A 27,283-nucleotide genomic window follows, 5' to 3' on the forward strand; every position below is an offset into this window, starting at 1 on the left:
GACGGTCAGCGCTCTTCTTCTGCCTTACACTCGCTTGGCGTAATGACTCTTGGACAGCCCTCCAGGTCTCCTTAGAGCGCTGCACCCACTCCTCCACCGCAGGAGCCTCAGTCTGGCTCTGATGCCACGGTGCCAGGACTGGCTGGTACCCCAACACGCACTCAAATGGTGACATGTTGGTAGAGGAGTGGCTTAGTAAGTTCTGGACCATTTCTGCCCAGGGAACATATCTCGCCCACTCCCCTGGCCGGTCCTGGCAATACGACCGCAGAAACCTACCCACCTCCTGGTTCACTCTCTCCACCTGCCCATTACTCTCCGGGTGATCCCCTGAGGTCAGGCTGACCGAAACCCCCAGACGTTCATTTACATTTACATTTACATTTAAGTCATTTAGCAGACGCTCTTATCCAGAGCGACTTACAAATTGGTGCTTTCACCTTATGACATCCAGTGGAGCAGCCACTTTACAATAGTGCATCTAAATCTTTTAAGGGGGGGGGGTGAGAAGGATTACTTTATCCTATCCTAGGTATTCCTTAAAGAGGTGGGGTTTCAGGTGTCTCCGGAAGGTGGTGATTGACTCCGCTGTCCTGGCGTCGTGAGGGAGTTTGTTCCACCATTGGGGGGCCAGAGCAGCGAACAGTTTTGACTGGGCTGAGCGGGAACTGTACTTCCTCAGTGGTAGGGAGGCGAGCAGGCCAGAGGTGGATGAACGCAGTGCCCTTGTTTGGGTGTAGGGCCTGATCAGAGCCTGGAGGTACTGAGGTGCCGTTCCCCTCACAGCTCCGTAGGCAAGCACCATGGTCTTGTAGCGGATGCGAGCTTCAACTGGAAGCCAGTGGAGAGAGCGGAGGAGCGGGGTGACGTGAGAGAACTTGGGAAGGTTGAACACCAGACGGGCTGCGGCGTTCTGGATGAGTTGTAGGGGTTTAATGGCACAGGCAGGGAGCCCAGCCAACAGCGAGTTGCAGTAATCCAGACGGGAGATGACAAGTGCCTGGATTAGGACCTGCGCTGCTTCCTGTGTGAGGCAGGGTCGTTCTCTCTGCGGATGTTGTAGAGCATGAACCTACAAGAACGGGCCACCGCCTTGATGTTAGTTGAGAACGACAGGGTGTTGTCCAGGATCACGCCAAGGTTCTTAGCGCTCTGGGAGGAGGACACAATGGAGTTGTCAACCGTGATGGCGAGATCATGGAACGGGCAGTCCTTCCCCGGGAGGAAGAGCAGCTCCGTCTTGCCGAGGTTCAGCTTGAGGTGGTGATCCGTCATCCACACTGATATGTCTGCCAGACATGCAGAGATGCGATTCGCCACCTGGTCATCAGAAGGGGGAAAGGAGAAGATTAATTGTGTGTCGTCTGCATAGCAATGATAGGAGAGACCATGTGAGGTTATGACAGAGCCAAGTGACTTGGTGTATAGCGAGAATAGGAGAGGGCCTAGAACAGAGCCCTGGGGGACGCCAGTGGTGAGAGCACGTGGTGAGGAGACAGATTCTCGCCACGCCACCTGGTAGGAGCGACCTGTCAGGTAGGACGCAATCCAAGCGTGGGCCGCGCCGGAGATGCCCAACTCGGAGAGGGTGGAGAGGAGGATCTGATGGTTCACAGTATCGAAGGCAGCCGATAGGTCTAGAAGGATGAGAGCAGAGGAGAGAGAGTTAGCTTTAGCAGTGCGGAGCGCCTCCGTGATACAGAGAAGAGCAGTCTCAGTTGAATGACTAGTCTTGAAACCTGACTGATTTGGATCAAGAAGGTCATTCTGAGAGAGATAGCGGGAGAGCTGGCCAAGGACGGCACGTTCAAGAGTTTTGGAGAGAAAAGAAAGAAGGGATACTGGTCTGTAGTTGTTGACATCGGAGGGATCGAGTGTAGGTTTTTCAGAAGGGGTGCAACTCTCGCTCTCTTGAAGACAGAAGGGACGTAGCCAGCGGTCAGGGATGAGTTGATGAGCGAGGTGAGGTAAGGGAGAAGGTCTCCGGAAATGGTCTGGAGAAGAGAGGAGGGAATAGGGTCAAGCGGGCAGGATGTTGGGCGGCCGGCCGTCACAAGACGCGAGATTTCATCTGGAGAGAGAGGGGAGAAAGAGGTCAGAGCACAGGGTAGGGCAGTGTGAGCAGAACCAGCGGTGTCGTTTGACTTAGCAAACGAGGATCGGATGTCGTCGACCTTCTTTTCAAAATGGTTGACGAAGTCATCTGCAGAGAGGGAGGAGGGGGGGATTCAGGAGGGAGGAGAAGGTGGCAAAGAGCTTCCTAGGGTTAGAGGCAGATGCTTGGAATTTAGAGTGGTAGAAAGTGGCTTTAGCAGCAGCGACAGAAGAGGAAAATGTAGAGAGGAGGGAGTGAAAGGATGCCAGGTCCGCAGGGAGGCGAGTTTTCCTCCATTTCCGCTCGGCTGCCCGGAGCCCTGTTCTGTGAGCTCGCAATGAGTCGTCGAGCCACGGAGCGGGAGGGGAGGACCGAGCCGGCCTGGAGGATAGGGGACATAGAGAGTCAAAGGATGCAGAAAGGGAGGAGAGGAGGGTTGAGGAGGCAGAATCAGGAGATAGGTTGGAGAAGGTTTGAGCAGAGGGAAGAGATGATAGGATGGAAGAGGAGAGAGTAGCGGGGAAGAGAGAGCGAAGGTTGGGACGGCGCGATACCATCCGAGTAGGGGCAGTGTGGGAAGTGTTGGATGAGAGCGAGAGGGAAAAGGATACAAGGTAGTGGTCGGAGACTTGGAGGGGAGTTGCAATGAGGTTAGTGGAAGAACAGCATCTAGTAAAGATGAGGTCGAGCGTATTGCCAGCCTTGTGAGTAGGGGGGGAAGGTGAGAGGGAGAGGTCAAAAGAGGAGAGGAGTGGAAAGAAGGAGGCAGAGAGGAAAGAGTCAAAGGTAGACGTGGGGAGGTTAAAGTCGCCCAGAACTGTGAGAGGTGAGCCGTCCTCAGGAAAGGAGCTTATCAAGGCATCAAGCTCATTGATGAACTCTCCGAGGGAACCTGGAGGGCGATAAATGATAAGGATGTTAAGCTTGAAAGGGCTGGTAATTGTGACAGCATGGAATTCAAAGGAGGCGATAGACAGATGGGTAAGGGGAGAAAGAGAGAATGACCACTTGGGAGAGATGAGGATCCCGGTGCCACCACCCCGCTGACCAGAAGCTCTCGGGGTGTGCGAGAACACGTGGGCGGACGAAGAGAGAGCAGTAGGAGTAGCAGTGTTATCTGTGGTGATCCATGTTTCCGTCAGTGCCAAGAAGTCGAGGGACTGGAGGGAGGCATAGGCTGAGATGAACTCTGCCTTGTTGGCCGCAGATCGGCAGTTCCAGAGGCTACCGGAGACCTGGAACTCCACGTGGGTCGTGCGCGCTGGGACCACCAGATTAGGGTGGCCGCGGCCACGCGGTGTGGAGCGTTTGTATGGTCTGTGCAGAGAGGAGAGAACAGGGATAGACAGACACATAGTTGACAGGCTACAGAAGAGGCTACGCTAATGCAAAGGAGATTGGAATGACAAGTGGACTACACGTCTCGAATGTTCAGTAAGTTGAGCTTACGTAGCAAGAATCTTATTGACTAAAATGATTAAAAATGATACAGTACTGCTGAAGTAGGCTGGCTGGCAGTGGCTGCGTTGTTGACTTTGTAGGCTAGCTGGCAGTGGCTGCGTTGTTGATTCGGGGGCTAGCTGGCTAGCTAGCAGTGTTGATTACGTTACGTTGCGTTAAAAGAACGACAATAGCTGGCTAGGTAACCTAGAAAATCGCTCTAGACTACACAATTATCTTTGAAACAGAGACGGCTATGTAGCTAGCTATGTAGCTAGCTACGATCAAACAAATCAAACCGTTGTACTGTAATGAAATGAAATGAAAATGTGATACTACCTGTGGAGCGAGGCGGAATGCGACCGGGTTGTTGAGTTCTAATCGGTAGACGTTGGCTAGCTGTTGGCTAGCTAGCAGTGTCTCCTACGTTAAGGACGACAAATAGCTGGCTGCGTTGTTGATTCAGGGGCTAGCTGGCTAGCTAGCTAGCAGTGTTGATTACGTTACGTTGCGTTAAAAGAACGGCAATAGCTGGCTAGGTAACCTAGAAAATCGCTCTAGACTACACAATTATCTACACAATTATCTTTGATACAGAGACGGCTATGTAGCTAGCTATGTAGACGGTGGGCGTTAGCTAGCTGGCTAGCTGCTGGGCAGATACGTTAGGACGACGAAATACGATAATTACGCAATTATCTTTGATACAAAGACGGCTATGTAGCTAGCTAAGAAGAAATTGCTAAGATTAGACAAATCAAACCGTTGTACTATAATGAAATGTAATGAAATGTAATGAAAAGTTATACTACCTGCAGACCGAAGTGCAGACCGTTCCATAAATGCCCTCCATTCACGGGAGGTAAACTGGGGGCCCCGATCAGAAACTATGTCCTCGGGCACCCCGTAGTGCCGGAAGACATGGGTGAAAAGAGCTTCCGCAGTCTGTAGGGCCGTAGGGAGACCGGGCAATGGGATAAGACGGCAGGACTTAGAGAACCGATCCACAACGACCAGGATCGTTGTGTTACCCTGAGAGGGGGGAAGGTCAGTAAGTAAATCCACCGATAGATGGGTCCACGGCCGTTGTGGAACGGGGAGAGGTTGTAATTTACCTCGTGGCAGGTGTCTAGGAGCCTTACTCTGGGCGCACACCGAACAGGAGGAGACATAGAATCGCACATCCCTCACCAAAGTGGGCCACCAGTACTTCCTCTGAAGTACTGTCCTAAAAATACCTGGGTGACCCGACGAGGGTAGACAATGAGCCCATCGAATCAATTGATCACGAACAGCGAGCGGCACGTACCTACGACCCTTAGCGCTCGCTCGATGTCCGCGTCCACCTCCTATACTACTGGTGCCACCAGCTTAGCTGCCGGAATGATGGGAGTAGGATCGATGGACCTGTCCTCAGTGTCATAGAGTCTTGACAGCGCGTCGGCCTTAGTGTTGAGGGAACCTGGTCTATACGAGATAGTAAAACTAAATCTGGTGAAATACATGGCCCACCTTGCCTGACGAGGATTCAGTCTCCTAGCTGATCGGATATACTCCAGGTTACGTTGGTCAGTCCAGATAAGGAAAGGGTGCTTAGCCCCCTCAAGCCAGTGTCTCCACACCTTCAGGGCCTTAACCATAGCCAACAACTCCCTATCCCCCACATCATAATTCCTGGTCCGAGTTTCTTCGAAAAAAAGGCACAGGGGCGGAGCTTCGGTGGCGCACCCGAACGCTGTGAGAGCACCGCTCCAACCCCAGCCTCGGATGCGTCCACCTCTACTATAAACGCCAAAGAAGGGTCCGGATGCGCCAACACCGGCGCCTCAGTGAACATCGCCTTCAACCTACGAAAAGCTCCGTCCGCCTCTGCTGACCACTGCAAACGCACCGGCCCCCCCTTCAGCAGTGAGGTAATAGGGGCAGCCACCTGACCAAAACCCCGGATAAAGGATAAACCTCCGGTAGTAATTGGCAAACCCTAAGAACATTACGCACGGCCTTTACGCGGTCACCCTCCATTACCAACCCAGAGCTGGAAATGCGATAACCCAGGAAGGAAACTGATCGTTTGGAAAACTCACATTTCTCCGCCTTCATATACAGGTCATGCTCCAGCAGTCTAAGAACCTTGCGCACCAGAGACACATGCGCAGTGCCTGTAGTGGAGTAGATCAAAATATCGTCAATATACACCACTACACCCTGTCCGTGCAGGTCTCTGAGAATCTCATCCATGAAGGATTGAAATATAGCTGGAGCATTTTCTAACCCGTATGGCATGACGAGGTACTCATAATGGCCAGAAGTAGTGCTAAATGCAGTTTTCCACTCATCTCCCTCCCGAATACGCACCAGATTATACGCACTCCTGAGATCCAGTTTCGTGAAGAACTGCTCCGTGAAATGATTCCACTGCCGTAGCAATGAGAGGTAGTGGGTAACTAAAACCCACCGTGATGGAATTTAGACCTCTATAATCAATACACGGACGCAAACCACCTTCCTTTTTCTTCACAAAAAATAAACTCGAGGAGACAGGTGACATGGAGGGCCGAATGTACCCCTGTCCCAGAGCCTCGGTGATATATGTTTCCATGGCCACCGTCTCCTCCTGGGACAAAGGATACACATGACTCCTGGGGAGTGCAGCGTTACTCTGGAGGTTCATCACGCAATCCCCCCATCGATGGGGTGGTAATTTGGTCGCCTTTTTTTTTTTACATAAAGCGATAGCCAAATCGGCATATTCTGAGGGAATGCGCACAGTGGAAACCTGGTCTGGACTCTCCACCGACGTGGCACCGATGGAAACTCCTATACACCTACCTAAACACTCCTCTGACCACCCCTGAAGAGCCCTGTGTCTCCAGGAAATGAGGGGATTGTGAATAGCCAGCCAGGGAATCCCTAACACCACTGGAAACGCAGGTGAATCGATAAGGAAGAAACTGATCCGCTCCCTATGATCCCCCTGCGTTACCATGTCCAGCGGAACCATGGCCTCCCTGACCAGCCCTGACCCTAACGTTTTTTTTTCAGGAAATGTAAAAAATTGTTTGACAACCCTGTTTCTCAACCAATTATATTTTCCAGTGATGAAGACCTGGCTGTTTCATGTTATGCAAAATATAACTTTTAGCACTGTTAGCGCTTGAATGTTTTGGCACTCAGGTCCAAAGTCACTTTCTGAGCACTTCTACAATGGACAAATATGTATGGAAGGGTTTGTTCGATTCATAAAGGGTGCTGTCAAAGTGATTGAATTCAAATGGATTTACCTTATTACACATTTCAGAGCAATTCAAATCAGGATGGCAAAACATATCACTGGATGTAATTGTTTTGTTATTTTTCCTACTAACAGGACTCAGACTTTGACTCAACGGGAGGTTTGCTGGGGGCCACCATAGGGAGAGTGAAGCAGCTTTCCAGGGGAAGCCAGACCAAGCTCCTGTGCTACATGCTGTTCCTCTGCATCTTGGTCTTCAACATCCTTTAATGGTTTAGCAAACTGAGGTGATGTGTTACAGGAGGACCCGGCTTTTCCCTCCCTGCCTCGTGTTTCCTTTCCCAGTCTGTGCCATGCGTGCCCCTCTGCATCAGAAGACCAGGATGATGACAATGAGACTGTAAGAATGTGCTTAATGTTTGAGAAGACTCCCCCCAAATCATCAATGACAATGTGCAATAGGGAATAATAAAAAATGTCTGTTAATTTTAGACAACCCTGATGGAATGAGTAGACACTGCCATACGTTTGTAATGTAACACTTTCATACAGAGTCCCTTAACGATGATGCATCAACAAATCTGGCAAGGCTAAGCAGTAACGTGTTACACAGGCAGCCCAATTCTGATATTTTTCCCCCCAATCACATTTTTCAGAGCTGATTAGTGAAAACAGATTGGAATTGGGTTCGCTGTCAGAGGTTGCTTGATCCAATGTGAGACTGATTTAACATTTGATCAATATGATCAATATCAATATTCCAACCTTGAATATGTGGACATCTATAAGTACCTAGGTGTCTGGCTAGACTGTAAACTCTCCTTCCAGACTCATATCAAACATCTCCAATCGAAAATCAAATCAAGAGTCGGCTTTCTATTCCGCAACTGATAGAGGAAAATATAGTTTAGATAATCAATTATGTATACATTAATGATTAGAACCCTTCTATGCTAATACTTATGTTATGATTTGAAAAGTATGGGTTCTTAATTGTACTGTTACTGAAAATGTAAGCAGAAATGAATTGTGTCTGTGTCTCCTGGGAAAGTTTTTCAAATAGATAAGAATGTTTTGGTTGGATTCCATTAGGGGAGAGAAATATATCCTTTAGACAGGTTGGAATGTAGATTTATGAGGGGAGTGAAACTATCTCCAGGACCGAATACTACGCCATTGTAAGGCTGGGAGAGGGGGTGTAACTGATGACGTCATTTTATGTCTTCTTTAGATTTAAAATGTAATGTTCTTTGTATTTTGGGTCAGTACTCATCAATAATAAATGCTGAACTTGTTTTTAAGACTGGTCTCGTGCTAATTCATGCAAATGATAAACTTACAACTTATCATGAATTAGAAATGAGTGTGAATTTAATTGATTTTGGCAATTAAACATAAAGGAATTTAGAATTCCTCTATCAATTTGGTCCTTCGAGCCGGATCTAAACATCTCTCTCTGTGCCTGGAGGTAGTAAGCTGGAAAATCGTGCACGGACGAGTTTGACTCGTTTTACTAAAGACCTGACCTCTGAATTGAGGTTAAAACTTAAACAGGCCTGCGTATTACCACAGAGGACAGAGAGAGTGACTAGATACAACGAACATTGCTTTCCCAGTCGGCGATAAGGTCAGTATTTTTTATTCTTGATTAAGGGGGAATGATTTAAATTATCATAGGGTGGATTTAAGTTGTTCTCAGTTTAAAAGTCAACTCTACAAATAGGCTATGCTTGGAGCGACATTGTAGTTCAAAGTCCTATAGGGAACAGCGATTTACTGTATATTCCTACAGTGATCACTGTATACGGGTGACAACCAGTGTCAGGTCGAGCGATGAATGGACGGGGGGTCTTTCCCGGTTTTTAGTAGTCGGTGTTCTTGATAGTGAAAAGTGATTGTGTGGTTGAGGTTCCGTGGGAAGAAACGGAACAGGTGATTTTATGCCATCAGCTTTCAAGAATAGACACTGCAGGATTGGTTTTGGGACTGGCCTCGGTCCATTTGTTTTCGGTCAACTTTACAAGTAGGCTATGTTTGGAGCGACATAGTTTAAGTTAAAAGTCCTATAGGAACAAGGATTACTGTATACGGGTGAGTTAAATGTCAGATTGAACAATGTATCCAGCGGAGAGACGGAACAAGTGACCCCATAGATATATAGATCTTGGTAATAGACACTGCAGGTTGGTGGTCCTTATTTAGATTATGGGGAACAATTGAGTTGCTTTTCCGTTGGTCATTTTCAATCAACTCTACAGATTAAGCTATATTTGGGGCGATATTTTAAGTTCAAAGTCCTATAGGAACAGTAATCGCTGTATACGGGTGAAAACTAGTATCAGATTGAACGACGAGTGGACAGAGACTCTTGAGACTCGGTCTATTTGTCTTCGGTCAACCCTACAAGTAGGCTGATTTGGGGCGACAATCTTAGCAAAAGTCCTAAAGGAACAGTAATGTATTGTATACGGGTGAAACTTAATGTCAGACTTTAGTAGATGGGGATCCCAATAAAAGAGATATTAACCATAAGGTGTTAAATATTGGAATTACTAGGCGTAAGTAAATAAGGATTCCAATAAAGAGAAATTAACATAAAGGGCTGAAGATTGGAATTATTAGGAGGGCATGAATTTATTATAATGGGTAGTAACCCTTCTAAACTGCTTTCTGAAGAGACGGAAGATTACCGTTATATGAAACAAAAAGATAGAAGGAATGTAGATTTCTGTCCTAAGTGGGAAAAAAGGAATGGTTTTGACGGACGCCTAGAGGTCGAAAAGTTAGAATCCCTTCTAAAACAGATACGAAGGGAGCGAGATGAATGAGAATCCTAAACTGAGAGAAAACGTTGGGCGTTCAAATTTGGGCTATTTTCTGTTGTCTAGATGTCGGAGTAACAAATACAATTAACTGTGAAAATGGATATATTTGCGGAGAGTCTCAGTTAAACTCCATTGTGCTGGTAGGGGAGTGGTGAGCGCGGCAGTCTCACCAACGGTAATCCACGGTTCGGTTCCCGTTTAACTAAAATTGATTTTAGATCGTAATTTACCTATTTGCATGTTTTGCCTGAAAAATACGGTCGCCAGTGTTTGCAAAAGATATAACTGAACGGATATTATGTGTTCTAGATAGAATTGACAAAAGAAGTCATTAAAAATAATGGCGAGACAATTTCTATGTAAAACGCCATTTCGCCCAAAATGATCTGGTGGAATAATGTATTGAGATGGGAGTCGTAATTAAATAGATGTAACATAGAAGAGAGAGAGTTGCCTGGAGTTGAATGGAGGGGATAACGGGGAGATACGATGCAGTTCCAGCCTGCCTGGACGTTACGGCTAATTATGAATCAATTGTCATGAGAAGTTTAACACAAAAACATGGTACGTTTAACGTTAGGGTATAGTAAATTGAGAAGTTCGGTTGGGTTTACTCTGATGATTAGAATTTAAAACTGAACTCAATCTGAATAGGGAATATATATTTTACAAAGGCGGGCAGATTTGTGTCTATAGCCAAGCAACGGAATTGCTAGACACTCAATGGGGCTATATAGTGCAACGCTTTGGACTATAAATTAGGTAAGAATAGTTTAATCGTAAGAAGTTGTGATTGTTTTTCTGATTATTGATTTTTGGTTAAGGTAACACCAGTGAATTTGAACAAAAAGTAACGTATTCTAAAAATGATCTGATTTCCGTTCCCGTTGTGGGGAACAAATGAAAAGTCTTATCTTAAAGGGACAGTGCACGGTAATCACAGTGGTTTGAGTGTATGACAGTGGGAAAAAATATTGTGGGACGACAATTTGAAGATAGAAAAAATAAGTTACATGATACATCAAGAGATTTAAAACAAACGATGTGAAGGGATTATCAGAATTATTGGGTGTCGTTGTAGTAGTAAAAGTTTGGGTTAAGGGGATTTCCCTGTTCCCAGTGACAAGGTATTTTAAAGGTGTACACTCACATAGGGGGTGGTAAATTATAATTCAGGATTTGAACAGATGTGATAAATTAGGTTTGGTTAATCGAACAATAATTATTTACAATTCATTTAAAGTCGCTACGAATGGGGCTGAGGTTGAGCGCTTGATGATGACGTCACTAGCGAGGCACTTTTGTCGTCAGGGACTGGGGATAACGGAGCAAATTATATGTCTGTTAGTGTGTGTATTGATGTTTCGAGTAACTTTTCAGAAGTTGATATAAATTACAAAATACATTTTTAACAGTAATTTGAGAGTTGCCAGGATAGTCGGGAAAGATGCTAAAAACGATCAGCTGATACCTAGGAAGGCATCAAGGTTTGTGGCGTTGGTTTGGGTTGAACCATTTTAGTGAGGGAGAGACTGGATGTATGATTCGTAAAACATCGTGGTAATGGATTCCATGGTTGGGATTCCAGGGTTGATTGTGTACGTAACACCAGTGAATTTGAGCACTGTTTCCATTGTGTGGAACCATGTTGGGGTATTTAAAGTTTGAAAAGCAACCTCTATAGTAAAACATAATTACATATGTTTCGGGAAACTAGCTAGGTTGAATTTGGTTATTTGAGCTTTTCCCCTGATACATAAACATCTGTAACAGGGGCAAGTTGTTTTTCTTGAAGAACACGCAGATGGTGTTTTGTTTTATTGAGATTTAAACGTGAGTTTCTGAGTAATTTTGTCATCTGAAGCATTATAGTGAGTTTTTGTATAGTTTGGTTTTTGCTGATAAAAGTGGTTTGTTTATTGGTTACTGATGGTTGGTTATTCTAGGAGTTGATTTAACTTAATTAAGCATTTGTTCTGGTGTGTTTAAGTAGTATTCTTCATACCGGGACGGATGGAATTTATCTAAAGGATGTGAGTTGAAGGAACCAAGTGAAAACGCATTTACATTTTTAGTAAATATCTGGTATTAGGATTTCTTACACTGAGAAATGTACGACATTTGCGGCAGAGGGGAAAAAGTAATACAATAATGTTATCGGGTTAATTGTATCTAAGGGTAGCATGTTCATTTAAGTAAACATAATACATTGACGTTGTTTAAAACTTATGATTAATGATTTTAGTTAAAGGGGAATCATCATTAGGTTTAGTTTATAGTTCACTTTTGAGTTTCTGAATCGGAATTAGCATAGTGAATGCTAGTTAGGAGTGTTGTGTTTTTCTGGGAAAATTGATGTTTAAAGTGTCTCAATTTTAGATGTTTCCTGGGATTATAATCTGGGGGAGAATGAGGCCATAAACGACCAAATTAAAACAGGACTGCAAGTATATACACAGAAAACATTGTTAGGGCAATTTTTTTTAGTGCAAAGGTATTTTAAAGAGGCACGCTCACATATGGAACCTTATGAGATGTTTTTTTTATGGGTTTGAATCATACAAGTGACTTTCTATTGTAAGGATAAAGGGATCTTTATGTCTAATATGGTATGACCTTTTGACCTTATCATGACTGGCTTCTGGGGTCTGATCAGCCCCAGGGGAGAGTCATTTGTATAATGAATGGAGTCATATTGAGTTACTAGTGTTAAGGTAAATTCATTAGAAATGAAGCAGTTTTGGTTGAGGGTTTAGAATTACTGTTTGAACCGCAAATGAGAAAGTGGTTCAGGATTCTGTCTTATAACATTAGCTGTGAGGTTTTTTTGAATGGGCTATTAGGAAGTCTGTATTGTAACAGAGAGAAAGTCATGTTCATCATTGAGAATAAATAGGGGAAGATAACATATTTTGAGCCAACAGGGCAGGGAAGAAATTGAGGTATTTTTGTTTGATTTTAACACCCGTGTACAGGAGTGTCAAAAGATGGGGGACATTACCTGTGTAATGGGGGAGGGTGTCCGTATGGGGATTACATGATAACCAACTTGGGACAGTTCTGGGATAGAAGAAGAGGATATCCTTATGGCATAGGGAATCCCACAAAGGTGGATAGGTTTTCCATGATATGGGGGAAACCTGGGAGTACTGTTGAACTTTGTAAAGGTGATGAAATCCTACTAACCATCAAAACTATTAAGCTCTCTGATGCAGGCACTTACATCCCCGGACTACAAAGGACCGGGACAGACACGGTGGGTGTGTTTTCTATTAAGGTACTGCCAAAACCAGGGGTCTCACACGAAGCAGGGCCTACACACTCCTCTACCAGATGGTAGTATATCTAAGGGCCTTAAATGGGCTTGATGCACTATCTGCTGAGATGAGGACCATGGCGGGGGTAGAGGAGTCTGACTGTCCACCCTGGTTGGGAGACTGGTTTGATAAGTATACTGGTATGGTGGTTACTGGATTTCTGACCCTAATTCTGTATTATTTGTTATTGATGTCATGTGCTGCTTGCATCATACCATGTTATTAGAAGTCTGTTACAGATGTGTTGAAGGCTTCAGGCATGATGCCTTTGCTTGATGCTCCAGTTGGAGAGGCTGAGGTGAAGCATGCCTTGAGGGAAGGATAAGACTGACTGAGGATGACCCATGTATGTTTGTTCTCCCTGTCGTGAAGGGTGGCATGGTGCCCACCTGGTGCTGGATAAGAATAGCTGAGAGGACCAGATGGGTTATAAGAATGCTTTGTTCTGCTTTACTCTGTTTTACAGGACCAAAGTTTTATTCCACACTTTGCAACACATTAAATCCATGTTATTGTCAGATAGAATACTGAGGGTCCCCAAGGAGAGGGCTTGTTAGTGTAGGAAGGATTTTTAATATGGTTAGCATTTATTAGATTATAAGTTTTTAAATAGTATTATATATAACAGGAATATAGGACATCTATGAGGAGTTAGGATTATTGTTAGGATTAAGGAATTTGGAGAAAAGCAGCTCATAGACATGTTTTTTTTTTCTCTAAAAGAGGGTCCATGGGTTTGGATGGAGCCAAACAGTGAGACATGAGTAACATCGGTAAATAGCCAACCCATCTTTACCTACCTCATCCCCATACTGTTTTTATTTATTTACTTTTCTGCTCTTTTGCACACCGATATCTCTACCTGTACATGACCATCTGATCATTTATCATTCCAGTGTTAATCTGCAAAATTGTAATTATTCGCCTACCTCCTCATGCCTTTTGCACACAATGTATATAGACTCCCCTTTTTTTCTTCCTACTGTGTTATTGACTTGTTAATTGTTTACTCCATGTGTAACTCTGTGTTGTCTGTTCACACTGCTATGCTTTATCTTGGCCAGGTCGCAGTTGCAAATGAGAACTTGTTCTCAACTAGCCTACCTGGTTAAATAACTTTGAAATAAAAAATAAATAAAAAAATAGTGTCCAACAATTGAGTTCCACTATAAACAAACATCTTGTTTTTGTTTTGAGGAATAAATTAGGGTGTGCGCTCACTTCAAACATTTCCTGTCCCATCTACAGAGACTGTTCATCTCCACTGCACACTGTTCTCCCGTTAACTCTTGTAAAATGTTTTATATGTAAATAAACATGGATGTTTTGGATTTGACGTTCCAGAGAGTTTGATTCTTTTCTCAACGATTGTTTTTCAAGAAGTCACAAAAGATTGAGGTATATAGCGCTTCATTTATTTTACACCACGGTACATACTGTTCATTGTATTCCTAAGACTATCTACAAAAACTTGATCTTAGACATTGATTACAAATCCTCTCCACAATACACAAACAAATTCACAACTACTGTAGGACCGCAGTTTTCAATTGTCATAAAGAAATTAATGGAACGAAATCTTAGGCATGTTTCCCCAGAATGGAAACATGGAGGCACTATTTGAAAAACATTCCTGACTGGCCCTGTAGTACAGTACATGCATTTTCATAAGGTAAGTGCAACACAGCGGTTAAATTGATTAACAAATTAAAATCTTAAACTGCAATTCTGATGTGTTCGTTAAATTCCAGAAAATGGTTCTGTTCCTTCTGGAACTCCCCTTCATGGACTGGATAGGTGTAAGCAATATGGCATAAACTAAGAGGTATCACTTCCACCTATCCAGTCATTATAGAGAAGCATAGGAATGGGAACAATGTTCTGGATTGAGGTGCAGCACAAGGGAAAGCCATACTGGCACTGTGATATCACTTCTTGGGTAGGGTGTCCATGTACTTGCAGATGATCGACAGCATGACCTCATCAGCGCCTCCTCCAATGGACAGTAACCTGGCGTCTCGTAAGTATTTAAACAAGACAAAAAAGAAAAGCGCAAAATCGACAAATGAACACTGAGCTCATTCAATGACAGCTATGACCTCGGCCGCATTCTTTAAAACCATGAAAGCCACATGAATTTTGTGCGACAATAGGGACTCGTTTCTGATTAGATGCTTGAATTAGGTTTAATTTCTTGAGCAAAATTATCAATCTGAATATCCAGAATGTTTGTGGAATTAACTAGTATTGAAAGTCAACTCTTTGCAGTGAAAAAACAGCACTGTTGCATAACTGTATTGACTCAAATGGAAGCTCAACTGGCTATGAACTTACCGTACATGAATATCCTCCTTAAACTATCCATCTGCATATACATAGTATTTGTATATAGCAAGGTTCTGTGGATGTGATGAAACAGAGACCTTTTAACTGACCCATAGTGGCATTAAGACCTGCCCTTTGACCCCCAGATGCCAGATCATAATATGTCTCAAATAGCACCCTATTCCCTATATAGTTCACTACTTTTAACCAGGGCCCATCAGGCTCTGGCCAAAGTAGTGGACTAATAGGGAGCCATTTGGGATGCAGTCCATCTAATGTCTTCATTTGCCACGCCACTGGGTGTCACTGTAATTAGACTACAGCAGTATCAACCGTGGTTGATTAGTGTACTACTACTGTAAGAATGGCATCATCTGATCAGTGAAAGGACAACATATATACCAGTGGGTTAAATAAACTCCTTTTGAGTTTGCTAATACTTTATTTGCACATCTCCTTATAATACACTAAACAAAACTATAAACGCAACATGTAAAGTGTTGGTCCGGTGTTTCATGAGCTGAAATAAAAGATCCCAGAAATGTTCCAAACGCACAAAAAGGGTATTTATCTCAAATGTTGTGCGCAAGTTTGTTTACATCCCTCTTAGTGAGCATTTTTCCTTTGCCAAGATAATCCATCCACCTGCCCGGTGTGGCATATCAAGAAGCTGATTAAACAGCATGATCATTACACAGGTGTACCTTGTGCTGGGTACAATAAAAGGCCACTAAAATGTGCAGTTTTGTCACAACACGATGCCACAGATGTCTCACGTTTTGAGGGAACACGCAATTGGCAGGACTGCAGGAATGTCCACCAGAGTTGTTGCCAGAGAATTGAATGTTAATTTCTCTACCATAAGCTGCCCCCAACATCGTTTTAGAGAATTTGGCAGTACGCCTAACCGGCCTCACAACCGCAGACCACATGTAGCCATGCAAGCCCAGGACCTCCACATCGGATTCTTCACCTGCAGGATCATCTGAGACCAGCCACTCGGACAGCTGATGAAACTGAGAAGTATTTCTGTCTGTCTGTAATAAAGCCCTTTTGTGGGGAAAAACCGCATTCTGATTGGCTGGGCCTGGCTCTCCAGTGGGTGGGCCTATGCCCTCCCAGACACACCCATGGCTGTGCACTTGCTCAGTCATGTGAAATCCATAGATTAGGGCCTAATGAATGTATTTCAATTGACTGATTTCCTCATATGAACTGTAACTCAGTAAAATGGTTGAAATTGTTGTATGTTGCATTTATATGTTTGTTCAATATAGATTCAACCGCGGGAAGATTTCTTCTTGAGCGGATGGTCAGCGTGCCAGAATATAATTACAAATATTTTGTAGACTGCAAATTGACAGCAAGAAGCCCAAACATATTTAATATTTGACTAAAACATTTCAAACCCTGCTTACATTTGTATATGATCACATATACACTATATATGCACAAAAGTATGTGGACACCCCTTCAAATTAGTGGATTCGGCTACTTCAGCCACACCTGTTGCTGACAGGTGTATAAAGTCAAGCACACCGCCATGCAATCTCCATAGACAAACATTGGCAGGAGAATGGCCTTACTGAAAAGCTCAGTGATTTGTAACGTGGCATCGTCATAGGATGCCACCTTTCCAACAAGTCAGTTTGTCAAATTTCTGCCCTGCCAGAGCTTCCCCTGACCACTTTAACTGCTGTTGCAATACTTACTACTGAGTTCCAAACTGCCTCTGGAGGCAATGTCAGCATAAGAACTGTTCGTCAGGAGCATCATTAAATGGGTTTCCATGGTCGAGCAGCCGCACACAAGCCTAAGATCACCATGCGCAATGCCAAGCGTCGGCTGGAGCGGTGTAAAGCTCGCCGCCATTGGACTCTGGAGCAGTGGAAACGTGTTCTCTTGAGGGATGAATCACTCTTCCCCTATTTGGCAGTCCGACAGACAAATCTGGGTTTGACAGATTGCCAGGCTACCTGCCCTAATGCATATTGCCAACTGTAAAGTTTGGTGGAGGAGGAATAATGATCTGAGGCTGTTTTTCATGGTTCAGGCTAGGCCCCTTAATTCCAGTGAAGGGAAATGTTAACTCTATACCATACAATGACATTCTAGATGTGCTTCCAACTTTGTGGCAACAGTTTGGGGAAGGCGCTTTCCTGTTTCAGCATGACAATGCCCCCAGGCACAAAGCGAGGTCCATACAGAAATGGTTTGTTGAGATCGTAGTTGAAGAACTTGACGGGCCTGAACAGAGCCTTGACCTCAACACCCATGGGATGAATTGGAACGCCGACCGCGAGTCAGGCCTAATCGCCCAACATCAGTGCCCAACATCAGTGCCCGACCTCACTAATGCTCTTGCAGCTGAATGGAAGCAAGTCCCCGCAGCAATGTTCCAACATCTAGTGGAAAGCCTTCCCAGAAGAGTGGAGGCTGTTATAGCAGCAATGTTCCAACATCTAGTGGAAAGCCTTCCCAGAAGAGTGGAGGCTGTTACAGCAGCAATGTTCCAACATCTAGTGGAAAGCCTTCCCAGAAGAGTGGAGGCTGTTACAGCAGCAAAGGGGGGACCAACTCCATATTAATGCCCATGATTTTGGAATGAGATGTTTGACGAGCAGGTGTCCACATACACTACAATACTAAAAGTCTCTCTCTATTTTGCGTGGGAATACTTTGGAACAGATTTCCAAAATGAATTGCACTTGGAACCAAATTGCTGGTCTTTCTTCTTTGTCCAACAATAAATTAAAAAAAATATATATTTTTCATGCTCAAAAAACTTGGGGGGACAAATGAAATCACACGCGTGCCCGCCAGTTGGGGAACCCTAGTATAGTATGGTGATATTACTCTAAACAGAACAGAAATCATTCTTTATTCTCCAAATCAGTGTAGGTGCATGCTTTTTCTTCCTGCTTTGAACAAGATGAAACAAGGGAGAAAATATATGTATATATATTTGTTATTTTCATGCTATCATTTGCCATTAAGAGTGTTTTAATCATGCTGGTGCTCTGATGTCCCCCACATTAGAAATATATTGAGCCTCCTTTTCCGTCCCAGATTGGTTGAGTGTTTACTGAGAATCTGCTTTAGGGATGAGAAGAAGTTAGGCTATAATAAAATACTGGTGGGATACTAAATGAAGGCAACGTACTAGCAACATCTGAGCCGGCTCCGACTTCACTCACTCCCAGACAGGCCACTTTGTCTCCCATTATGGAGGGCAGCAGAAACTCCTTCTTCAGCTCTGTAGAGCCAAACCTACAGTATATGCCATTTAGCAGTGTCACAACACACAGAGACAATGTGGTTAAAGAGCTGATCAAGTAACTGCTCTGTTAGACTTCCAGTCATTGAGCTAACACTAGTTAGCTTCTTTCAAACTGCACATAGAAACATAACAATGGAATTCATCTGACCCTGGGCAAGTAGAAAAGGGGCTTAGTTGCCAAAACCTTGCGCTTATTTTGCTATGTATAATGAATAGCATACATACAGCGTCTTGACTCATCATCAACACGATATATTCTGAAGTATTTAAACATCTGTCAAGTATTACTTGTAGAAGCCACTAAGTCCTAGTTTTGGTTTGTTGGTGTGCATATTGAAGCGGAGATGTCAGAAGAGTGGGTTGTCTCCAAGTCTTCAAAAAAGCTTGACTTTACAAATGTTTCTTGTGTGTGTGTGTGTCAGTGGGAATCAGAGACTAATTTATGCAGTTTAGAAATAAAATTACATTGGGAAGGGTGGGGTGGGAGACAAAAAGGGGGGGGGGGTCCAAAGGGAAAAAGCTATGTGATGTATATGTTTTTACTTTCCTCTATTAAAATATTATACAAAATAAAAATGAAATGACTTGCTTGATTGGCTCATAATGAAAATAACATGTCTATGGGCCAGATGGGTGCATATACATTACCTGGCCAGGGCAGGTGTGGCCATATCAGTCTGGACTCCGATGGCCATGGGGATGCCTCCACAGCGGATGTTTCCCAGCTCCTCTGACACGGCTATACTGTAGCTGAAGTCCAGACCCAGGCCTCCATACTCTGCACAGAACACATAAACACAATGACTACCAACCTGAAGCACTCACTTCTGTAATCATGAAGTGCTTTGAGAGGCTGGTTATGGCATACATTAACTCCACCATCCCATCCCCCCTAGACCCACTCCAATGTGTATACCACCCCAACAGATCCATAGATGATGCAATCTCAATTGCTCTCAACCTGCTCCACTGCAGCCCCGTCGATGAGAATGGGGGCGTGCTCGGTCCTCTTTCCTGTAGTCCACAATCATCTCCTCTGTCTTGATCATGTTGAGTGAGAGGTTGTTGTCCTGGCACCGCACGGCCAGGTCTCTGACCTCCTCCCTATAGGCTGTCTTGTCTGTGATCAGGCCTACCACTGTTGTGTCATCGGCAAACTTAATGATGGTGTTGTAGTCGTGCCTGGCCGTGCAATCATGAGTGAACAGGGAGTACAGGAGAGGAATGAGCACGCACCCCTGAGGGGCCCCTGTGTTGAGGATCAGCGTGGCGGATGTGTTGTTACCAACCCTTACCCCCTGGGGGGATGGCATTAGGAAGTTCAGGATCCAGTTGCAGAGGGAGGTGTTTAGTCCCAGGGTCCTTAGCTTATTGATGAGCTTTGAGGGCACTATGGTGTTGAATGCTGAGCTGTAGTCAATGAATAGCATTCTCATTCTCTATTTTGTACAGGTGGGAAAGGGCAGTGTGGAGTGCAATAGAGATAGAGATTGCATCATCTGTGTATCTGGCGGTATGCAAATTGGAATGGGTCTAGGGTTTCTGGAATAATAGTGTTGTGAGCCATGACCAGCCTTTCGAAAGCAGTTCATGGCTACAGACGTGAGTGCTACAGGTCGGTAGTCATTTAGGCAGGTTACCTTAGTGTTCTTGGGCACAGGCACTATGGTGATCTGCTTAAAACATGTTGGTATTACAGACTCGGACAGGGAGAGGTTGAAAATGTCAGTGAAGACACTTGCCAGTTGGTCAGCGCATGCTCACAGTACACGTCCTGCTAATCGGTCTGGCCCTGCGACCTTACTCACATCGGCTGCAGAGAGCGTGATCACACAGTCTTCCAGAACAGCTGGTGCTCTGGATGTGGATGTTGCCTGTAATCCATGGCTTCTGGTTGGGGTATGTGGGGACAACGTCATCGATGCACATACTGATTAAACCAATGACTAATGTGGTGTACTCCTCAATGCCATCTGAGGAATCCCGGAACATATTCAGTCTGTGCTAGCAAAACAGTTCTGTAGCTTAGCATCTGCTTCATTTTTATTGATCTAGTCACTGGTGCTTCCTGCTTTAATTTTTGCTTTTGAGCAGGAATTAGGAGGATAGAATTATTGTCAGTTTTGCCAAATGGAGGGCGAGGGAGAGCTTTGTATACGTCTCTGTGTGTGGAGTAAAGGTGGTCCAGAGTTTTTATTCCTCTGGTAGGACATTTAACATGCTGATAGAAATTTGGTAAAACTGATTTAAGTTTCCCTGCATTAAAGTCCCCGGCTACTAGGAGCGCTGCCTCTGGGTGAGCGTTTTCTTGTTTGCTTATGTCGGAATACATCTCATTCAATGCTGTCTCAGTGCCTGCTTCTGACTGAGGTGGTATGTAAACAGATAAGAAAAATACATGTGAAAACTCTCTAGGTAGGTAGTGTGGTCTACAGTTTATCATGAGATACTCTACCTCATGCGAGCAATAGCGCAAGACTTCCTTAGATATCATGTACCAGCTGTTATTTACAAAAATACATGGTCCGACGCCCCTTGTCTTACCAGATGCCGATGTTCTATCCTGCCAGTACAACGTATAACCAGCCAGCTGTATGTTGATGGTGTCGTCGTTCAGCCACGTCTACGTGAAGCATAAGATATTACCGTTTTCAATGTTCTGTTGGTAGTTTAATCTTCCGCGTAGGTCGTCTATTTTATTGTCCAAAGATTGCACGTTTGCTAGCAGAATGGAAGGAAGTGGGGGTTTATTCGATCGCCTACGAATTCTCAGATGGCAGCCCGCCCTCCGGCCCTTTTTTCTCCTCCTCCTCTTCACGCAAATCACGGGGATCTGGGCCTATTCCCGAGAAAGCAGTATATTGTTCACGTCGGCCTCGTCCGACTCATGAAAGGAATGAAAGGATTCTGTCAGTCCTTGGTGAGTAATCACAGTCCTGATGAAGTTATTTCCGGTCATAAGAGATGGTAGCGGCAATATTATCTGCAAAATAAGTAAAACAACAAGTTACAAACAATGTAAATAAACAAACAAAAATCACGGTTGGGGGCACGTAAAACATCTGCCTTCTCCGGCGCCACTCTTGAGCGCTACTCTCATATTGTTAGGGCTCATTTTTGCTATAGATGGGTTTATAATGGAGTTATATAGAGCTTATGAAGTGCTTACAACTATTCCATTGAGATATACACAGTTGAAGTCAGATGTTTACATACACCTTAGCCAAATACATTTAATCTCAGTTTTTCACAATTCTTGAAATTTAATCCTAGTAAAAATTCCCTGTTTTAGGTCTGTTAGGATCACCACTTTATTTTAAGAATGTCAGAATAATAGTAGAGAGAAATGTTTATTTCAGCTTTTATTTCTTTCGTCAAATTCCCAGTGGGTCAGAAGAATACATACACTCAATTAGTATTTGGTAGCATTGCCTTTAAATTGTTTAACTCGGGTCAAATGGTTCAGGTAGCCTTCCACAAGCTTCCCACAACAAGTTGGGTGAATTTTGGCCCATTCCTCCTGACAGAGCTGGTGTAACTGAGTCAGGTTTGTAGGCCTCCTTGCTTGCACACGCTTTTTCAGTTCTGCCCACACATTTTCTATAGGATTGAGGTCAGGGCTTTGTGATGGCCACTCCAATACCTTGACTTTGTTGTCCTTAAGCCATTTTGCCACAACTTTGGAAGTATGCTTGGGGTCATTGTCCATTTGGAAGACCCATTTGCAACCAAGCTTTAACTTCCTGACTGATGTCTTGAGATGTTGCTTCAATATATCCACATGTGCTTCACGGTTGGGATGGTGTCTTCGGTAAGTAAGCAACCCCCTTTTTTCTCCAAACATAACAATGGTCATTATGGCCAAACAGTTCTATTTTTGTTTCATCAGACCAGAGGACATTTCTCCAAAAAGTACGATCTTTGTCCCCATGTACAGTTGCAAACCGTAGTCTTGCTTTTTTATGGTGGTTTTGAAGCAGTGGCTTCTTCTTGCTAAGCGGCCTTTCAGGTTATGTCGATATAGGACTTGTTTTACTGTGGATATATATATACTTTTGTACCTGTTTCCTCCAGCATCTTCACAAGGTCCTTTGCTGTTGTTCTGGGATTGTTTGCACTTTTTGCAGCAAAGTACGTTCATCTCTAGGACACAGAACGCGTCTCCTTCCTGAGCGGTATGATGGCTGCGTGGTCCCATGGTGTTTAAACTTGCTGTAAGGGTTTTCTTCTGGTGAAAGAGAGGCGGACCAAAATGCAGCGTGGTGGTTATTCATGTTTTTAATAAAGACGACTATACATGAACAGACTATACAAAACAAGAAAAGTGAAAACATAAACATGTCCTATCTGGTGCAAACACAGAGACAGGAACAATCACCCACAAAACCCAACACAAAACAGGCTACCTAAATATGGTTCCCAATCAGAGACAATGACTAACACCTGCCTCTGATTGAGAACCATATCAGGCCAAACATAGAAATAGACAAACCAGACACACAACATAGAATGCCCACCCAGCTCACGTCCTGACCAACACTAAAAGAAGTTAAACACATACGAACGATGGACAGAACGTGACAGAACCCCCCCCCCCCCCAAGGTGCGGACTCCGAACGCACAACCTAAACCTATAGGGGAGGGTCTGGGTGGGCATCTGTCCGCGGTGGCGGCTCTGGAGCTGGACGTGGACCCCACTCCATAATTGTCTTAGTCCACCTCCTTAGTGTCCCTTGAGTGGCGACCCTCGCCACTAACCTTGGCCTAGGAAACCTAACAACGGGCCCCACTGGACTGAGGTAGCTCAGGACTGAGGGGAAGCTCGGGACCGAGGGGAAGCTCGGGACCGAGGGGAAGCTCAGGAGTGAGAGGAAGCTCAGGCAGGTTGATGGATCTACCAGATCCTGGCTGGCTGGTGGTTCCGGCAGATCCTGGCTGACTGGCAGATCCTGGCTGACTGGCGGATCCTGGCTGACTAGCGGATCTGGCAGATCCTGGCTGACTGGCACTTCTGGCGGATCCTGGCTGACTGGTGGATCCTGGCAGACTGGCGGATCCTGGTTGAATGGCGGATCTAACTGATCCTGGCTGACTGGCAGATCCTGGCCGACTGGCAGATCCTGGCCGACTGGCAGTTCTGGCGGATCCTGGCCGACTGGCGGATCCTGGCCGACTGGCAGATCCTGGCGACTGGCAGTTCTGGCAGATCCTGGCCGACTGGCAGATCCTGGCCGACTGGCAGATCCTGGCTGACTGGCAGATCCTGGCCGACTGGCAGATCCTGGCCGACTGGCGGATCCTGGCAGACTGGCGGATCCTGGCTGACTGGCAGTTCTGGCGGATCCTGGCTGACTGGTAGTTCTGGCAGATCCTGGCTGACTGGCGGATCCTGGCAGATCCTGGCTGACTGGCGGATCCTGGCAGACTGGCGGATCCTGGCTGACTGGCGGATCCTGGCACACTGGCGGATCTAACTGATCCTGGCAGACTGGCGGATCCTGGCTGACTGGCAGATCGTGGCCGACTGGCAGATCCTGGCCGACTGGCAGTTCTGGCAGATCCTGGCTGATTGGCACTTCTGGCGGATCCTGGCTGAATGGCGGATCTAACTGATCCTGGCCGACTGGCAGTTCTGGCGGATCCTGGCTGACTGGCGGATCCTGGCCGACTGGCAGATCCTGGCTGACTGGCAGATCCTGGCCGACTGGCAGATCCTGGCCGACTGGCAGATCCTGGCGGATCCTGGCTGACTGGCAGATCCTGGCCGACTGGCAGATCCTGGCCGACTGGCAGATCCTGGCGGATCCTGGCTGACTGGTGGATCCTGGCAGACTGTAGGATCCTGGCTGACTGGCGGATCCTGGCACACTGGCGGATCCTGGCTGAATGGCGGATCTAACTGATCCTGGCAGACTGGCGGATCCTGGCTGACTGGCAGATCCTGGCCGACTGGCAGATCCTGGCCGACTGGCAGTTCTGGCAGATCCTGGCTGACTGGCACTTCTGGCGGATCCTGGCTGAATGGCGGATCTAACTGATCCTGGCTGACTGGCAGATCCTGGCCGACTGGCGGATCCTGGCTGACTGGCAGATCCTGGCTGACTGGCAGATCCTGGCCGACTGGCAGATCCGGGCAGATCCTGGCCGACTGGCAGATCCTGGCCGACTGGCAGTTCTGGCGGATCCTGGCCGACTGGCAGTTCTGGCGGATCCTGGCTGACTGGCAGATCCTGGCCGACTGGCAGTTCTGGCGGATCCTGGCAGACTGGCGGATCCTGGCCGACTGGTAGTTCTGGCAGATCCTGGCCGACTGGCAGTTCTGGCAGATCCTGGCTGACTGGCAGATCCTGGCAGACTGGTGGATCCTGGCAGACTGGCGGATCCTGGCAGACTGGCGGATCCTGGCTGACTGGCGGCACTGGCGGCGCTGGGGAGACTGGCGGCACTGGCGGCGCTGGGCAGACTGGTAGCTCAGACGGCGCTGGGCAGACAGGTAGCTCAGACGGCGCTGGGCAGACTGGAGAAAAAGGCTCCGGCAGCGCTGGACTGAGGAGCACTGGTGCCTCTGGAATGAGGGGCTCTGGCACCTCTGGCATGAGGGGCGGTAGCTCTGACAGCGCCGGACAGGCGGGAGACTCTGGCTGCCCTGGAGAGGAGGAAGGCTCCGGCAGCGCTGGACGTGGACCCCACTCCATAATTGTCTTAGTCCACCTCCTTAGTGTCCCTTGAGTGGCGACCCTCGCCACTAACCTTGGCCTAGGAAACCTAACAACGGGCCCCACTGGACTGAGGTAGCTCAGGACTGAGGGGAAGCTCGGGACCGAGGGGAAGCTCGGGACCGAGGGGAAGCTCAGGAGTGAGAGGAAGCTCAGGCAGGTTGATGGATCTACCAGATCCTGGCTGGCTGGTGGTTCCGGCAGATCCTGGCTGACTGGCAGATCCTGGCTGACTGGCGGATCCTGGCTGACTAGCGGATCTGGCAGATCCTGGCTGACTGGCACTTCTGGCGGATCCTGGCTGACTGGTGGATCCTGGCAGACTGGCGGATCCTGGTTGAATGGCGGATCTAACTGATCCTGGCTGACTGGCAGATCCTGGCTGACTGGCAGATCCTGGCCGACTGGCAGATCCTGGCCGACTGGCAGTTCTGGCGGATCCTGGCCGACTGGCGGATCCTGGCCGACTGGCAGATCCTGGCCGACTGGCAGTTCTGGCAGATCCTGGCCGACTGGCAGATCCTGGCCGACTGGCAGATCCTGGCTGACTGGCAGATCCTGGCCGACTGGCAGATCCTGGCCGACTGGCGGATCCTGGCAGACTGGCGGATCCTGGCTGACTGGCAGTTCTGGCGGATCCTGGCTGACTGGTAGTTCTGGCAGATCCTGGCTGACTGGCGGATCCTGGCAGATCCTGGCTGACTGGCGGATCCTGGCAGACTGGCGGATCCTGGCTGACTGGCGGATCCTGGCACACTGGCGGATCTAACTGATCCTGGCAGACTGGCGGATCCTGGCTGACTGGCAGATCGTGGCCGACTGGCAGATCCTGGCCGACTGGCAGTTCTGGCAGATCCTGGCTGACTGGCACTTCTGGCGGATCCTGGCTGAATGGCGGATCTAACTGATCCTGGCCGACTGGCAGTTCTGGCGGATCCTGGCTGACTGGCGGATCCTGGCCGACTGGCAGATCCTGGCTGACTGGCAGATCCTGGCCGACTGGCAGATCCTGGCCGACTGGCAGATCCTGGCGGATCCTGGCTGACTGGCAGATCCTGGCCGACTGGCAGATCCTGGCCGACTGGCAGATCCTGGCGGATCCTGGCTGACTGGTGGATCCTGGCAGACTGTAGGATCCTGGCTGACTGGCAGATCCTGGCACACTGGCGGATCCTGGCTGAATGGCGGATCTAACTGATCCTGGCAGACTGGCGGATCCTGGCTGACTGGCAGATCCTGGCCGACTGGCAGATCCTGGCCGACTGGCAGTTCTGGCAGATCCTGGCTGACTGGCACTTCTGGCGGATCCTGGCTGAATGGCGGATCTAACTGATCCTGGCTGACTGGCAGATCCTGGCCGACTGGCGGATCCTGGCTGACTGGCAGATCCTGGCTGACTGGCAGATCCTGGCCGACTGGCAGATCCGGGCAGATCCTGGCCGACTGGCAGATCCTGGCCGACTGGCAGTTCTGGCGGATCCTGGCCGACTGGCAGTTCTGGCGGATCCTGGCTGACTGGCAGATCCTGGCCGACTGGCAGTTCTGGCGGATCCTGGCAGACTGGCGGATCCTGGCCGACTGGTAGTTCTGGCAGATCCTGGCCGACTGGCAGTTCTGGCAGACTGGTGGATCCTGGCAGACTGGCGGATCCTGGCAGACTGGCGGATCCTGGCTGACTGGCGGCACTGGCGGCGCTGGGGAGACTGGCGGCACTGGCGGCGCTGGGCAGACTGGTAGCTCAGACGGCGCTGGGCAGACAGGTAGCTCAGACGGCGCTGGGCAGACTGGAGAAAAAGGCTCCGGCAGCGCTGGACTGAGGAGCACTGGTGCCTCTGGAATGAGGGGCTCTGGCGCCTCTGGCATGAGGGGCGGTAGCTCTGACAGCGCCGGACAGGCGGGAGACTCTGGCTGCCCTGGAGAGGAGGAAGGCTCCGGCAGCGCTGGACAGGCGGGACGCACTGTAGGCCTGATGCGTGGTGCTGGCACTGGTATGCCGTGCATACTATGCCAAACCAACAGCTTTCTTTCTACTCTGTCCAATACATCCTCCACA

General features: G+C 47.2%; 2 long non-coding RNA genes across 2 annotated transcripts in view; one reads left to right on the top strand and one right to left on the bottom strand.

Annotated features, from left to right (window-relative positions):
- Nucleotides 1–2,895: 2,895 nt before the first annotated feature.
- LOC135571478 (uncharacterized) lies at nucleotides 2,896–14,245 on the top strand. The gene is made up of 2 exons (XR_010463853.1): nucleotides 2,896–3,529; nucleotides 6,903–14,245. It is a non-coding gene; the product is annotated as an uncharacterized LOC135571478 (long non-coding RNA).
- A 4,134-nt stretch (nucleotides 14,246–18,379) lies between these two features.
- The window catches only part of LOC135571479 (uncharacterized), a 45,222-nt gene continuing 36,318 nt past the window's right edge, over nucleotides 18,380–27,283 (bottom strand). The window contains exons 2-3 of the long non-coding RNA XR_010463854.1: nucleotides 19,163–19,292; nucleotides 18,380–18,504 (exon numbers count right to left, since the gene is read on the bottom strand). This is a non-coding gene — a long non-coding RNA (uncharacterized LOC135571479). The remainder of the gene's footprint in view (nucleotides 18,505–19,162; nucleotides 19,293–27,283) is intronic.

This window comes from Oncorhynchus nerka, linkage group LG4, assembly GCF_034236695.1.
Source record: "Oncorhynchus nerka isolate Pitt River linkage group LG4, Oner_Uvic_2.0, whole genome shotgun sequence".
Lineage (NCBI taxonomy): Eukaryota > Metazoa > Chordata > Actinopteri > Salmoniformes > Salmonidae > Oncorhynchus > Oncorhynchus nerka.